Genomic DNA, 17,936 nt, shown 5'->3' on the forward strand with positions numbered 1-17,936 from the left:
TCAGACCCACAGGGCGCTAATGAGAGCACACTTTCTTACACGTGTGGATGTAGACGTTGCGGAGACTGACGTGTGTACAGCAGAGTTTCATTCTGAAACACTGGGCCAGTCACATTACGAGAAGCTGTGTGTTGTCTTCTGTGACGTGGCCATGTAAACAATCACTTGGGAACAGCGTGTGCATTTTTTTAAAAAAATGTGGGCAGACATAATTAAATGAAGAAAATATCACAAGACCAAATGGTTATTTATTTATTTATGTATTTATTTATTTGTTTGTTTGTTTGTCTATTTATGTAAAGATAAACATAAAAGAAAGCCTATGAATTATAGTTAGCCTATGAATAATCTCTAATTATAATTACAGTCCTACATTATGCATATTTGATTTGAAAAATGGTTAAAAGATGAACTTTTTTATGTGTTACTACATGGTGAACATCTCAGTGTTTTTATTTCTTGCCTGCCTGTGTGTGTGCTGATGTGAGCTGTAAATCTCTGGGGTTTCTCGCCCATGGGGGATCCTGTCCACATGGGTCACAGAACCTGCGCTTGGTGTCCGGACTCTCAGAAAGGCAAACGTAGGTCAACCCAGATTAGGAGGGAGAGTTGGAGTTGCTGGACTCTCTAACCCAAATTAGGAGGGAAGATTCTTGGAGATTCTTGGAGATTCTTGCCTCTCTCTCTGTGGGCGTCTCTTTACAGAACAGGAGTGCAGTGTGCGCTCAGAACATCTGACTTTGATATTCAGCCCTAAAATAGTTTGATCAATATGGCAGCATGAATCTGTTAGTTGTCTTAGGACAGAAGATAATTTACAATTGATCTGTTGAAGATTGAGATTTAGAAAGTGTTCATAAAACAACCTCTCGATGGCAATCTCGGATCGCTGTTGTATTAACTTCTGTTAAATGAAACTTAGTCTTTACATTAGACCTCCAAAGCTCAACTTTTTGCTTGCTTGACATCTTTATAATTCTTTGTGTGAAACTTCATGAAAACAAAACGTTGCAGGATCCCTTGTGAAGTGCACGGCCGATTTAAGGTTTAACTTGTAAGCACTTCGGTGCCATCACAAAACAACAAAAATCCTTCAATAACAGCAACAACAAATCCTGCACACTGTTGTTTATGTTTTGTTGTTTTTCTATGCAAAACATCTATGCGTGGTTTGCGTTTGAACGCGCATTTTCATCTCAGAGATGCCGGAATGTTCACTTCTGTGGAGCGTCAGGCTTTGCGAAGGCCACACCAGTGTGAAGACACCTGCCTCAATGCCTCTCCACCGAGCGCGTGCGTCTGTGCTGTCAGGAACACAGGAGCTCCACTAAAAAGTTCACACTGCCTGCCCCTCCACCCTGGCTGTCTCTCCACCCTGGCTGTCTCTCCACCCTGGCTGTCACCTGTCTCTCTGCCCTCCTGATCTCCTAGCCATCTTTTCTCATTTCACCTTGCGCACCCTGAAATGGAAAGAGACGTTGCAAGAAACAGAGAGGGATTCCTGGGGCTTTCTTGGGAGTTTGCAAATGTAAAAGTTTACAGAAGTTTACAGAAGTTTACAGAAGTTTACCTCGTTACTCAAGTTTTCATTAACAGCTTGAGGGGAGGCAGCGATTGTGGCTTGTACAAACCTCCCCTGTGCTTAGGCTCCCCGCCCTCCAGACGGCAGCAGGAGGTGGGAGGAGGAACCAGTCACATCTATAAATGAAAGCGCACTTAGCTTGTTCAGGCAGGCTCCTCCTGCACGTTTGCTCTGATATACAGCAGTGGTCTGGGTCACCTGGCCGGATGCATGATGAGTTCCGGCAGCACTAACTCCTGCACACAGACTGGTGACGGCTGTTCTCCTCAGGCTCAAACCAGCTGTTTTCAGCGACTGGTACGCTCCAGTGACATGACCCCTGCTCTCGCCCGGTTGCCCCGGTCACAGGGATGTCCCGTAGGCATGGCAACACATCCCCCCTCACAGGAACAGAAAGGGCCTGCTGGTAGTGAGGAGGGGCTCTGGTCGGGCACGTCTGGTCGTTCGTCCGCGTCGACCCTGAAGGCCACGCCCTCTCCTAAACAATAGTGAGACAGTGGAAACGTCACTGTAGGATGTAACCATTATGAAAGACTATAACAGGTAGAGTGAGTCCACAGAAACAAACCGGCAGAGAGGAAGGACAGAAGGGCTAATGAAGGTGGGTGGAAGATGTCTCGAGTCTCCGCAGGTTTGCCAGGCTGAACAGGGGGCTCTCTCCCAGAGGTTTGACCCCCTCCACAGGGCAGCGTGTTGAGTTCCTGATGGGCTTGGGATGACGGCCACGCCCACAGTGGCCAAGGGCCCCACCTGACGAGCTCACAGGACAAGCTCCCCCCTTCCTCCACACCTGACAGGGAAAACATGCGCATGTTAATCTGTCATATTAGCATGTTAATCTGCAGCGGCATCTCCTAACGTGATGTCCAGGCGTTTCCAGTCAGGCCTTGGAGGAAGTGTTACAGAAGCACTCTCTATTCAGCACCATGGCCTTATGGGAAATGAATCTTATTGAGGATAATGACACGGACGTCTATTAAGTTGAAAAATGCACGTTGGAGAATGACCACGCTAAAAATGAAATCTGCGGAACGTCGGTGAGTCGCGAGGGTAGGAGAAAAAAGCCCACCAGGACCGCGGGAGGAGTGGCGAAAAGTCAATTCCTGTCTTCATCTGGTCCTCCCTCGTTTTGTCTTTCTCTGGTAGTAACGTTACACTCCTGCTGTTCATTCGAAAGACCTGGAGCGGTGCGTGTTTGATCCAGTGGCCTGCTGTAGGTGTCTATACTGCAGCTGTCGGAACACGCGGAGCTGTAGCACATCTGGGTCACAGCTGACGCACGGGGGGCCGAACGCAACGCGCAAGGATCAGAGAGCAGAGGGGCGACAGGGTGGCCCGCTCCAAACGAGTTCACCTAAAAGCAGTTTAGCGGGATTCTCGTGACTAAATATGCAGCTAACGTGGCCGTGTTATTACTCACCGACAACACTGCAGTCACTCCAACACCTTGGTGGTGGGGAGAGAGAGAGAGAGAAAGAGAGAGAGAGAGAGAGAGAGATGTGATCTGGGAATGGGAGCAGACAGGACTAGACACGCGTCCTGTTCTTGTTCACCCGAGAGCCTCGTGATTTTCTGCGTCGCGTGTCATGGCGTCTTCTGACCTGCTGCCAGTTTCAATTCGGCAATGGTTCCGCGCTGCTGATTACGGGTTTTGGAGAGACGCTTCTCCATGACGGGACAGCAGAAGGCCGCAAAGTGAGCGAAGGAGAAACCGTGATCTGCTCATCCGGAACGCTGAATGCTCGGATTCTCGTGGGGCGTCATCTCTGTGATGTCATGGGTTAAATTGAATGACCTTGACACAATGACAAACCCTCCAGTGTACGAAACAGAGGAGCCTGCAGACATGGTGATCCGGTCTTCCTCTGTTGGTCATCCTGTCTTCCTGTTTGTCCACTGCTGCTTGATTCTATGCAGTTTAATACCAAACATCTCAGTCCATCACAAGTTTTGTTAGTAAAGTATTTTTCTGCTCACTGTTATTATGGAGTGAACATTTATGATATTACAGTATCGTCAGCTATTCTGAGACACTGGTGCGTTTGGGCACAGACCATTAGGGTGACCATGCGTAATGATTGGAAAGACAGAAATCACATTAACAGAATTGGAAATGAATCTATATAAAATAAAAACTAGAAAAATCAGCAAAGCTGTAAATTAATAAGACTTTATTGATATGATATGTCTCAAAAAACTGTGTATATTTTAGCAGAAATAAATACACCCATGTAAGATTTATTTTGTGTGAAGTTGTAGTGGATTGACCAGCGTTTCTGTCTTCTGCTTGGCGTTTGACTGATACTCAAAGCTGCAGTCTAACCAACAGAACCTTGCCTGACTCACTGCACCTTTATTTTGTATTTCTGACACTCACTGTGTTGTGCAATAAGTTGCTCGCTGAAGATGAACTGTGAGCTTTGAAACTTCCTGTGTCATAAATGTGCTGTTGGCTAGTCCCTGTCCTCCAGTTCTCTAGTCCCCTCTGAGGCACAGATGATTTTCTTTAAATCTCTCAATCCAATATTCTCTCTCTCTCACGCTCCCATTCTCACTCTCTCTCTTTCTCTCTCACACACTCTCTCTTTCTCTTTCTCACTCCTAAAGTCAAAAATAATATAGACGTCAACACTCATGCCCGGCAGAGCCCTGTGTCATTGCCTTTGGAAGTGGTCGCGCTGACTTAATCTGGCCCACAACCCCTGCCCTCCGGCTAGTCACGTGACCCTGCGGGGAAGGCTGTGCTTGTCTGAGTACACCTCTGGCTCTCTGGGAGATGGGGGGCTTGCTGACACCCCCACCACTGGGGAAGACGTCTCTGAGTGGGACATCTCGCGCTTGGTATAGACCCACAACAGGATGTGGGACATGAACTCTAAATGATCACAGACGCAGATGCTCCCACTAAACTCCACCGAGCATGCACCATCTGACCGTTTCCTCCTCGTCATTTCCTGATTTTATCATTTGATGCCAAACAGTAAACATTGCGGAATCTACCTGGGAAAGGTGACAAGAGCAGATTTCCTGTCCGGATCTGCTTCGGTTTTCCCGCGCGCGACTGCAGGAGGCGCACTTGAGTGGAGGAGCAGGGGATGCTCATCACCACTCCCACCTTTCCGCTTCTCGGAGGGATTAGACCAGCGCTGAGCAGGTGCTTTCTGCTCCCACGGCGTGAAGAAGGAGCCAGCCTTGATCTTCAAAGATTTATTTGAACACATTTCCCACTCTTGTGGAAACAAATTACGCAAACCTCCTTAGCTGTCGGTGCAGAAGAGATCTGGGGGGTTGGGGGTTGCACTCTCTAGCCTGCTCTAATTCTCTCTCTCTCTCTTGTTGATCACCTAATACCTGGATATTTCTTTCCATTTTTTGTTTTTGGTTTTTAAATTCCATGATAAAACAGGAGGGTTAGGCTCTCTGATTAGCACGATGAAATAGAGGAGGCAACATTTGTTTGTTCTTTGCATGTCAGAGGTGGGAGGAATGGTAAAGGCGCATCACCAGGATGGAGGTACATCACCCAAGCTGCGGTAATTGTGGCGACTTTGTTCATCCCCAGCATCGGGGCAAGTGCATAACTCACGGTGGGGCATCGGACCGCTTGGGGGCCCCCCCCCCCGGAGGGGAGACTCCCGCTTGGGCGCGTCTGGATCACTGGAGCGCCGTGCATGTGTGTGCCGGGTGGCGATAACCATTATACTCACTGCTCAATTTATGTGTACGCACTTGTGCACAAAAAGAGCAAAAGGAAAACAACATAGTCTGTAGGTCAGAGGGCTGTGGATTCCATGGCAACCGATGAGCCTGAGATGATTTTTACCATGTGCTGCCAAGAATGTTGTGTTGCACTTGAAAAATACCCATACAGTATAAATAGTGTGTACAACTCCTACTCTGTGTAGTGCACTAGTCTGTACTGTGTATAGTTTCCATATATGCTAGTGTTTATATATCAGTTGTCATTAGTCATCATTTGAGACTCCGTACGGTAGCTATGACACGCTGAGCTCCGCTCCTAAGCTGGTCCCTATGGTAAGGCTGTTTGTACTCCCACCCAACCCCACCCGCTCCATCAGGTGTCTCTCTCGTGCACTCCGAACCCCCACCCCTTGCCCACGCCTCGTGTGCACTGAGGTGTAAAATTATTCAGGTACAGAGAGATAGATTTCTCCCTGTTGAACTGAACTGCTGGGTAAGACTTTTGCGCCGGGCCATTGTAATTGACTGTTGCTTTATTTTCTGTGTGTGTGTGTGTCTCTGTGTGTGTGTGTTTGGTTCTAGCGGTTGGGTAGGTGTTAAGAAACTAGATTACCACATGGGTTTTTCTGTTCTTTTTCATCCGTGTTCTTTAATGCCCTGAGTCTGTATGGTGTGGATAAGGCAATGGATCAAACCATGGTACAGTCCCCCGTAAACCCCACACGACAGACATTATGGTACAGTCCCCCGTAAACCCCACACGACAGACATTATGGTACAGTCCCCCGTAAACCCCACACGACAGACATTATGGTACAGTCCTCCATAAGCCCCACAGAACAGACATTATGGTACAGTCCCCCATAAACCCCACACGACAGACATTATGGTACAGTCCCCCGTAAACCCCACACGACAGACATTATGGTACAGTCCCCCGTAAACCCCACACGACAGACATTATGGTACAGTCCCCCGTAAACCCCACACGACAGACATTATGGTACAGTCCCCCGTAAACCCCACACGACAGACATTATGGTACAGTCCCCCGTAAACCCCACACGACAGACATTATGGTACAGTCCCCCGTAAACCCCACACGACAGACATTATGGTACAGTCCCCCGTAAACCCCACACGACAGACATTATGGTACCGTCCCCCGTAAACCCCACACGACAGACATTATGGTACAGTCCTCCATAAGCCCCACACAACATACATTATGGTACAGTCCCCCGTAAACCCCACACGACAGACATTATGGTACAGTCCTCCATAAGCCCCACATAACATACATTATGGTACAGTCCCCCGTAAACCCCACACGACAGACATTATGGTACAGTCCTCCATAAGCCCCACATAACATACATTATGGTACAGTCCTCCATAAGCCCCACATAACATACATTATGGTACAGTCCTCCATAAGCCCCACATAACATACATTATGGTACAGTCCCCCGTAAACCCCACACGACAGACATTATGGTACAGTCCTCCATAAGCCCCACATAACATACATTATGGTACAGTCCTCCATAAGCCCCACATAACATACATTATGGTACAGTCCCCCGTAAACCCCACACGACAGACATTATGGTACAGTCCTCCATAAGCCCCACATAACATACATTATGGTACAGTCCTCCATAAGCCCCACATAACATACATTATGGTACAGTCCCCCGTAAACCCCACACGACAGACATTATGGTACAGTCCTCCATAAGCCCCACATAACATACATTATGGTACAGTCCCCCGTAAACCCCACACGACAGACATTATGGTACAGTCCTCCATAAGCCCCACATAACATACATTATGGTACAGTCCTCCATAAACCCCACACAACAGACATTATGGTACAGTCCTCCATAAGCCCCACATAACATACATTATGGTACAGTCCTCCATAAACCCCACACGACAGACATTATGGTACAGTCCTCCATAAGCCCCACATAACATACATTATGGTACAGTCCCCCATAAACCCCACACGACAGACATTATGGTACAGTCCTCCATAAACCCCACACGACAGACATTATGGTACAGTCCCCCGTAAACCCCACACGACAGACATTATGGTACAGTCCTCCATAAGCCCCACATAACATACATTATGGTACAGTCCTCCATAAGCCCCACATAACATACATTATGGTACAGTCCTCCATAAGCCCCACATAACATACATTATGGTACAGTCCCCCGTAAACCCCACACGACAGACATTATGGTACAGTCCTCCATAAGCCCCACATAACATACATTATGGTACAGTCCTCCATAAGCCCCACATAACATACATTATGGTACAGTCCCCCGTAAACCCCACACGACAGACATTATGGTACAGTCCTCCATAAGCCCCACATAACATACATTATGGTACAGTCCTCCATAAGCCCCACATAACATACATTATGGTACAGTCCCCCGTAAACCCCACACGACAGACATTATGGTACAGTCCTCCATAAGCCCCACATAACATACATTATGGTACAGTCCCCCGTAAACCCCACACGACAGACATTATGGTACAGTCCTCCATAAGCCCCACATAACATACATTATGGTACAGTCCTCCATAAACCCCACACGACAGACATTATGGTACAGTCCTCCATAAGCCCCACATAACATACATTATGGTACAGTCCTCCATAAACCCCACACGACAGACATTATGGTACAGTCCTCCATAAGCCCCACATAACATACATTATGGTACAGTCCCCCGTAAACCCCACACGACAGACATTATGGTACAGTCCTCCATAAACCCCACACGACAGACATTATGGTACAGTCCTCCATAAGCCCCACATAACATACATTATGGTACAGTCCTCCATAAACCCCACACGACAGACATTATGGTACAGTCCTCCATAAGCCCCACATAACATACATTATGGTACAGTCCTCCATAAACCCCACACGACAGAGTTATTTCATCTCATATGCCTGACAGACCCCTCTATTTTTTTACGAGTTTCCTTGCTCCATATATCTCTCAAACACACCCCCAAGAAAAGGTTGCTGTGATTGGCAGAGGCTGCAGCCAATTAATTATTATCAGTCACGCCACCTCCGTCCCCCGCAGCCACTCCTCCAGCTGGTCTCTCAGAGGCACATGAACACAGGGACGCCCTCTGGATGAGAACAGCAGCAGCTCGCTTGCTCAGGACATGTCATGGAGACGTCCCCCTGCTTGGACAACGCCTGGACACTCCGAGTCTGGAATGAGGCCGTCGCTTGCTTTGCTCAGCTGTGGAGGGAACTGTCCGTGGTGTCTATTTAGTGGTCAGCATGCCAGAGCACGTGTGTCTGATTACTGAGAGAACTGCAGGCACAGTGGAACATGCTAATGCAGCAATAATAACGGCTAAAAACATTAACCGTCAAAACTGACCAGATTAATTTGGGCACCACCCTGATTAGCAAGGAAAATGAGTTAATCTGTACTGTTATTTCATTAGTAGTTAAGGTTAATTCAGTCTCACCTCATAAAAGTAGCAAGTTCAACAACATGTTTATTTATCATCTCCCTGAGATTAGAACACCACTACAGAGTCACCAACTCTGCATCTTGGTGTGAGACATAAGGAAGTTGTTCGTATTGACCAGAGGTGCTGAATTCATCAACACTGAGCTATAACGTTTCATACAGCAAAACAAACTTAACAAACAGAAAGCACCAAATTCCTGGAGATGCCAGCATGGCTAAACACACAAACAGCAGGAGAGAAATGAAATAAACGGAATTAAATAAATAAAAGATGATGATGATTATTATTAAAGAGAGTGACTAACCAGGTCACAGCGGATGAGAGGAAAGGGTTAACTGCTCCAGTTCTGATGTAAACAAACTACTGATACCACCTGGTCACAGGGGACATGTCTGGTCTCTTCATCCTTTGGGCTGGACCGGGTCGAACCATCTGGCTGGGTAGTGGGAGAGTTCTCTCTCTGTCGCGCCTGCACGACATGTGGACCAAGGAACAATGGAACGACCCAACCTTCCGTGATGCGCTGGACTCGATTCCCGGAGCTGGCTCGGAAATCCCGTTGGACTGGGCCAAAGCGCCTGGTGGAGTTTTGGGTCAGTTCTCCAGCACGGTACTGGTTCACAGCCACGTGACACGGACCCTCCGCAGGTGCGTCGCAGAGCCATTTTTGTTTTTGGCTGATGATTCTAAAATTGATTCATCACTGGCCAACAACAAAACTTCAGTCTCTAAAACTTCAGTCTCTAGACGTGCAATGCAGATGTACTTGATCAAAAATGTAATGTGATCAAAGAAATTGTTTCATCTAAGACTTCTAGCAAACGCACTTAGAAGTGGTTAGCAATTTGTTTCCAATAGGCTTGGGGTAAGCAACATAGCATTAGTGATGATGATGATGATGATGATGATGGTGACTCCTGCAAATGAATAACAAACGAGTGATGAGAAAGGAACAGAGAATCATCAAAGTAATAGAAAGCAACACAATCGCACCCAATTACAACCGAAGCTTTCATTGAGATGTCTGAGTGTACTTGCACATGTTTGCATGGGAGTGTGTTGTGCTTTGGATGTGTACAGAAACGTTTGGTTGTCCTGGTGGATTAGAGACAGATGGAATTTTGGGTCATAGTTCCCTGAAGTATAACCCAGCTGGTGGAGGGTGCCTAATTCCATTTTACGTGGAAGTGGGGGCCAGAGAGTCAGGGTGTAAGGACAGAATGATAAGCAATCACGGTGCCATTTTGGCTTTGTTGCGAGGCACTGTGGTGCAATAGGGGTCTTGCTTCCTGTCCGTGGGCCAAGAGGGAGAGAGTGCCCACCTAACCAGGCCAAATTTTTATCAGAGGAATACGGTGTAGTCTGTCTTCACTACAGTAACAGGTGCAGCGACATTTCCACTGCTTTAATGTCTGTATGCAAACACCTGAGAGGCTGATTCTGTTCCTCTAGACATCACTGACCTTCTGGCAATCCCTAACTCATCACTTCTGTTAGAGTTAGCGCCCACACGGTTCTGTTAGAGTTAGCGCCCACACGGTTCTTAGAGTTAGCGCCCACACGGTTCTGTTAGAGTTAGCGCCCACACGGTTCTTAGAGTTAGCGCCCACACGGTTCTGTTAGAGTTAGCGCCCACACGGTTCTTAGAGTTAGCGCCCACCCGGTTCTGTTAGAGTTAGCGCCCACACGGTTCTGTTAGAGTTAGCGCCCACACGGTTCTGTTAGAGTTAGCGCCCACACGGTTCTTAGAGTTAGCGCCCACACGGTTCTGTTAGAGTTAGCGCCCACACGGTTCTGTTAGAGTTAGCGCCCACACGGTTCTTAGAGTTAGCGCCCACACGGTTCTGTTAGAGTTAGTGCCCACACGGTTCTTAGAGTTAGCGCCCACACGGTTCTTAGAGTTAGCGCCCACACGGTTCTGTTAGAGTTAGCGCCCACACGGTTCTGTTAGAGTTAGCGCCCACACGATTCTTAGAGTTAGCGCCCACACGGTTCTGTTAGAGTTAGCGCCCACACGGTTCTTAGAGTTAGCGCCCACACGGTTCTTAGAGTTAGCGCCCACACGGTTCTGTTAGAGTTAGCGCCCACACGGTTCTGTTAGAGTTAGCGCCCACACGGTTCTGTTAGAGTTAGTGCCCACACGGTTCTTAGAGTTAGCGCCCACACGGTTCTGTTAGAGTTAGCGCCCACACGGTTCTGTTACAGTTAGCGCCCACACGGTTCTTAGAGTTAGCGCCCACACGGTTCTATTAGAGTTAGCGCCCACACGGTTCTGTTAGAGTTAGTGCCCACACGGTTCTTAGAGTTAGCGCCCACACGGTTCTGTTAGAGTTAGCGCCCACACGGTTCTGTTAGACTTAGCGCCCACACGGTTCTGTTAGAGTTAGCGCCCACACGGTTCTGTTAGAGTTAGTGCCCACACGGTTCTTAGAGTTAGCGCCCACACGGTTCTGTTAGAGTTAGCGCCCACACGGTTCTGTTAGAGTTAGCGCCCACACGGTTCTTAGAGTTAGCGCCCACACGGTTCTTAGAGTTAGCGCCCACACGGTTCTGTTAGAGTTAGCGCCCACACGGTTCTTAGAGTTAGCGCCCACACGGTTCTGTTAGAGTTAGCGCCCACACGGTTCTTAGAGTTAGCGCCCACACGGTTCTTAGAGTTAGCGCCCACACGGTTCTGTTAGAGTTAGCGCCCACACGGTTCTTAGAGTTAGCGCCCACATCCTCCACGTGGCTGACAGCAGGCTGTACTTTGGAGAAAGTGCCGTCATGTCACATTATGCTAAATCACACCAGTCAGCAACCAGGTTCTGGGACTGTGTACATCAGCAGCCATGACGACGGCACACTCCTCATATGCCTCCTGACGTGCAGTATTGATGGAATATGCCACGTTGCCTTGGAGAAGAGCAGTTCTAATGTAGAGAAAGCATGAGGAGGAGGGAGAGAGGCTGCTGTAAACAGCTACCCAGACTTTACGTGGACAAAGCTGAGAGTACTTATGACCCACACCATGCACTGACCAGTCCATCCGTACTTCTCATGCGTTTTTTTTTTCTTTCCAGATCCATTATAAGATAATGGCTATGAGCCCCTTCGGTCATCCGTGGGGTGTGCGGGGCGGGGCTGGGAGATGGGACAGAGGAGAGGGCGGAGATTGGACAGGCGGGTGGGACGTTGTCCTGTCTTGGGTTGCGCATGTGACAGACAGCTGCTGAGCAGTTAGCTGTGGCTCTTTGGGGTTTTAATCTGATAACTCCAGATTTAATTGTCATACTTGGAGAGGCCTGCGGGATTAGAACCAGAGGACCCATTCACTGTCCTTCAACAATTTTCCTCACCAGGAATTTCATACTTGGCTTAGAGCTCTTCCACTTTATCTCCAGGACACTTTCTGAAAATAGGAAAAGCAGTGGCAGGCATTCCTCACTGTGATTGTTTAAAATTTTCTGACCTTTACATTTACTACTGAAGAAAACTGAAGTGTTAAGAAATTGGTACCTTCTAGGCAAAATACACAGTTAAATTATTAGCTGTTATCAATTTTATTATAAAAAACAAAATTACAGTAATTATATGTGTTTCCACATGTACAATCATATGAAATTCCATGGAAAACCACACTGCTACTGTGTTTTAAGAAGGATGATTTGCTGATGCCAAATCACAATGATGGTGTTAAAATCACTAGCGTTAGTCAACAGAGGCTGTATTTCAGGGATTGCACTGATGACTAATATTAACACTTAACCCTGACTCCATTAACCATCTATGAGCTTATGTCTAGTGTCCGTTGGTTATGCTGCGTCTGTGGAAACCTGCTGAGGTGTGAACTGTGCGTAGCACCGTGACACCATAGCATGTCAGGGATCAGGAGTGCTTAACCAGTGTCCTGCCAACTTCTCTTTTCTCATTTCCCCCCTTTCTTCTTCTTCTTCTTCTTCTTCTTCTTCTTCTTCTTCTTCTTCTTCTTCTCTGTCTTTTTCCTGTTTGGTCTCCTGAGTGTGACATTTATCTGGGGAGCCATGGCAACGAGTGCATGAAGGACCTGGTTAGTCTGTTCAGGTCGGAGATGACAGGAAGTGGGGAGAACAAGGGGAACCTTCGTAGAGGTAGCCTGGCGAACATGGCGGACATCGTCTAGCCCGACGTGTGATAACGTGTGGTGATATAGTGTCTAGGGGTGATAATGTGGGGTAATATAGTGTCTAGGGGTGATAACGTGGGGTGATATAGTGTCTAGGGGTGATAACGTGGGGTAATATAGTGTCTAGGGGTGATAACGTGGGGTGATATAGTGTCTAGGGGTGATAACGTGGGGTAATATAGTGTGTAGGGGATGATAACGTGGGGTGATATAGTGTGTAGGGGGTGATAACGTGGGGTAATATAGTGTGTAGGGCCTGATGACGTGGGGTAATATAGTGTGTAGGGGCTGATGACGTGGGGTAATATAGTGTGTAGGGGATGATAACGTGGGGTAACAGTGTGTAGGGGTGATAACGTGGGGTGACATAGTGTGTAGGGGGTGATCATGTGGGGTAACATAGTGTGTAAGGGGTGATAACGTGGGGTGATATTATGTGTAGGGGTGATAACGTGGAGTAACATAGTGTGTAGGGGGTGATAATGTGGGGTGATATAGTGTGTAGGGGTGATAACATGGGGATAGTGTAGGGGTGATACGTGGGTAATAGTGTCTAGGGGTGATAACGTGGGGTAATATAGTGTCTAGGGGTGATAACGTGGGGTAATATAGTGTCTAGGGGTGATAACGTGGGGTAATATAGTGTGTAGGGGATGATAACATGGGGTGATATAGTGTGTAGGGGATGATAACGTGGGGTGATATAGTGTGTAGGGGCTGATGACGTGGGGTAATATAGTGTGTAGGGGCTGATGACGTGGGGTAATATAGTGTGTATGGGATGATAACGTGGGGTGAAATAGTGTGTAGGGGCTGATGACGTGGGGTAATATAGTGTGTAGGGGGTGATAATGTGGGGTAACATAGTGTGTAGGGGGTGATAATGTGGGGTGATATAGTGTATAGGGGTGATAATGTGGGGTGATATAGTGTGTAGCAGGGTGCAGTGCTACTCCTGTCCAGAAACACTGCTACACTTCCTGTTACCAGACTCAGGTTCAGACTTCTTCAGGCGTCTGTCTAGAGGCCATTAAGTATAGTGCAGTCGTGAATCACAGCATGATGACGGGCTAATACTGTTCCCATGGCGACAAAGATCACCCACTTACGGTTAATTGTCATCTAATGTGATGAACTTAAGCTGTCACCTTTGACCTCTAATCAAATTGTATTAGATAAGTGATTCATTGGCATAACTTTTGACCCCTTATGTTATGCCCAGGCACACTCTGGGTCTCAGGGCCAGTCTAGGTGTAAGAATGCAGAACACAGCTATCACATTAACACGAAGGTGTGTGTGTGGTGTATTATATACACAAGATCACATTAACACTGCAGTGTGTGTGTGTGTGGTGTGTTATACACAAGATCACATTAACACCGGTGTGTGTGGTGTGTTATACACGCAAGATCACATAAACACTGTGGTGTGTGTGTGTGGTGTGTTATACACACAAGATACATTAACACTGTGGTGTGTGTGGTGTGTTATGCACAAGATCACATTAACACCACACTGCAGTGTGTGTGGTGTGTTTTACACAAGATCACATTAACACTGGTATGTGTGTGGTGTATTATATACACAAGATCACATTAACACTGGTGTGTGTGTGTGTGTGTGGTGTGTTATACACACAAGATCACATCAACACCACACGGTGTGTGTGTGGTGTGTTATACACACAAGATCACATCAACACCACATGGTGTGTATGGTGTGTTATCTACACAAGCTGCACCCCTGGCTCTCCCTGTTGTCTGAGATTGCGCCCCCTGCTGGTTGATGTGCTCCATAACGCCTCCTTGTTCCTCGTCTGTCTTCCCTTTCTGTCCTTTTGCAGAACCTTGAAGCTTCATTAAAATTCTGCTGAGCACCCGCCACTTCACACACACACACACACACACACACACAGTCCTCCACAAAACACACACACACTCACACCCTTTGTAATGTATACATTTGAGAGGAAAGGCAGGGCTCTGTGCTCCTTCACCACTGGGCATTTCTCAAAGTCATGTTTACATAATTAGTGTGCGCACCGGTCGCCTCAGCGATTTCAAACAATGAAAAGGTTAGGATTATTCTCCAGCGCAGGTCTGCGGTTGCCCGCTGATGGTGTGTGTGTGCGCGTGTGTGTATGTGTGTGTGTGCATGTGCATGCTTGTGCGTGTGTGTGTGCGTGCGTGCGCGCGCGTGTGTGTGTGTGTGTGTGTGTGTGTGTGTATGTATGTGTGTGTGTGAACAGCTTCTTTGATCCGCAGCACCAGCAGAACTCAAAACTGCTTTTCCACCTGTAGTCCCAGAGCAGCTTCTACAGCCCGTTGCCCACGGCAACATATGTGCAGCACAACCACTCGTTCACGACGGCAAAAAATATACAATCCCTGGGACCTGGGGGGAGGGTGGAGTCACAGGGTGGAGGGCAGGTGCTGCCACAGGACATACACCAGACAGGCCGAGCTTCTGCCACCACCTCGCTCTTTAATTACCACCACGGCTCGTTACCGTAACTCCCATCACCACCAAGACCTCGGAGGAGCGGAGGGGCCAAACGTGGCACATGGGCCCTGGGGAGGCCACGCATGGTGTCAGACCACGGAAACATGAAACATTTCCAGAAAACAGAAACTAAAGTGTAATGTGTTTTCAGTTCTCTGTTGTTTTTGTGCCTTTCTGCACTAGCTGCGTTTTGATGTTTTATTGTCTGTCTGTGTGATGAAAAAAAACACCTCACAATGATTTTTTTTAAGAGATGGAACTGCAGCTCCCTTTTCTGTTTATCAAGAGGTCAAAGTATTGCTGTGGAATGTGAAACAGGTTACACGATTGGCCAGCGGGCCTCTGGGGGGCGGTGCTTGTCCTCCTGTGATGAGCCTCTGCTCAGAACAAAGACAGCAGTGCAGACCCGTCTATGAGAGGTGGAGAGACAAGTCATTAATCACAGTGTATCCCCAAATCCCGCTAATCACATTAGGAGCGCCAAAATGGCTGTCGCTATGCTCCGGTAGAGGAAGGAATTCTAACGCGTCACGGTTGCGTGAGGACTTTACAGGACTAGAGAAACGTGCGGTCGCACAGCATGCTTCTATTTTCACACAATCCCGAGCAACGTGGCTGAACAGGCAAATAATCCCATCGCCTGCTGTAGTGCGGCAGAACTGAACGCGTCTGGACGTTGCCAAGTGGCAGCAGTACTCTGCGGGAAATGAATGGCTTGCATCTTCCTTCCCCACACAGCGGCTCCCAGCGCCCGGACAGGCTGGCCCCTAATGCACCACTCCCACCCGCCGCTCCTCGGAACATCTCCCCTCTAAATAATTCAGCCTCCAGTCCTTCCCACTCCAGCAGTATAAAAACTCTCCTCACTCCTCCTCTTCTGTCCATTTGAAGCTCCGTCAAGCCCCCTCACTTCTCCTGGGTACGGCCTTGCCTTGCGCCCGATCGATAGCGGTTGCAGGAGCGGCTGAGCAGGACGTGAAATTCCCCCACCTAATTACGCAGACGGGCTGCGCTCGGGCATGCGCACACCGCCTTTTTAATCCCCGCCACACCATTTGGAGTCTCCGGTGGCGGGGAGTTTGCCTTTGGCAATAACCCTGCCAACAGACAACAAAAACCCGAAGCTCCTTGTCCTGTAAAAGAAAACAAAAAAAGAAAGACACTTGTTTGCATTTACTAGATTAAACAAGTGGTTGTATTTCGGGTTATTTGGGGCGCAGACGATAAGTCCAGCGTTACGGCAACGTCTCTTCGCTGTTCTCTTTATTATTTATTGCTCTTCATGTTTAATCATCCTTTTTTCTCTTAAGTTTGAGAAATATTTCCTGTACTTTGAAAGCTCAGAGTAATAATTGCTAATTAGTCCTTCAGGGTTTTGAGAGGAAAGAGGCTCCCGGACCTCCGTAGGGAGGAGGTGCCTGACGTGGGCAGCATGGGGTGGGATGGCAGACTTGCACCACACACACCAGGCGGAGGGCGTCCTGACTATGAGAGGGTCCTGATGACAGTCTCTGCCTTTCAGTGACACCTGTCGTGCTTTCTCCGATCCCGGGGTCAGACTGTGTTTGTGGGGGAACCCCTGCATCCCTGGCCCCAGCGGACTTTAGCCTGGATAATGTCGCCGTGGCTACCATTCCTGAACGCGATTGCACACTGGATTGAGGGGGATATAATGTGGAGTTGATAGGGAGAGGTGTGGAAGACGCAGCGGTGTCTGGATGAACCCTGGTCCCAATCCACACACTCCAAGTCCTGGTTCCAGTCCTGGTACCAGTCCATACACTCCCCCCGGCATAATCCCAAACGCGTATCTGATGTGCAGATTGAAGCTGTCCAAGACACAGAGGCAGGACTCCTGTGCGTGAGGGGGTGGGTTTGCTCTGTCAACACTTGTCTAATCTGTCTCGCAATTATCAGTGAACCATGCGGCGTTGCGCCCCGTGCCGTCAGGCATTTACAGGGAGTGAATTAAGGTGATTAAGATGTCGGGATAAAGTCAGGATAAGGTTGCGATAAAGTTGACCTTGTGGTTGGTGCCGTCGTCAGAACCTCCGAAGGCAGCAAAACCTCTGGTTTTGTTCTCTAAGAGCAGAGCACGTGACCTTCACACCCGCACACCGGCTTGTTCCTGTGGCCAGACCGGCCGAGTTCAACCTTGCTTGCCAAGCAGGATCGTCGTCATCGTCATCATCATCGTTACTTGTTAGTGCAATACTTAATGCCAAAGGACTGCTAAAGTGCCTCCATGGGGCACAACGCTTCAGTGGTCTATCATAAGGACAGACATTAACATTCTCCGTCACTGAGTGGAGGCTCATGTGTGCGGTGCCTCTGCCTTACCTGTGCCAGAGGAGCGCAGAAGCTCCAGGCCTCTCCAGAGTCTCCTCCACGATCACCCCTCAGGGTCAGAAGAGGAATCTCCCTCCAGATCTTCGTGCCACGGGCGGGATCTGTCTGCTCGTGCTCAGC

At 48.3% G+C, this 17,936-nt stretch overlaps 1 protein-coding gene across 1 annotated transcript in view; it reads left to right on the forward strand.

Annotated features, from left to right (window-relative positions):
• Nucleotides 1–17,936, forward strand: part of LOC113592378 (calmodulin-binding transcription activator 1-like) — a 225,766-nt gene that overhangs the window by 18,442 nt on the left and 189,388 nt on the right. The gene's annotated exons all lie outside the window — the stretch shown is intronic.

The sequence above is a fragment of the Electrophorus electricus genome, chromosome 20, assembly GCF_013358815.1.
Source record: "Electrophorus electricus isolate fEleEle1 chromosome 20, fEleEle1.pri, whole genome shotgun sequence".
Classification (NCBI taxonomy): Eukaryota; Metazoa; Chordata; class Actinopteri; order Gymnotiformes; family Gymnotidae; genus Electrophorus; species Electrophorus electricus.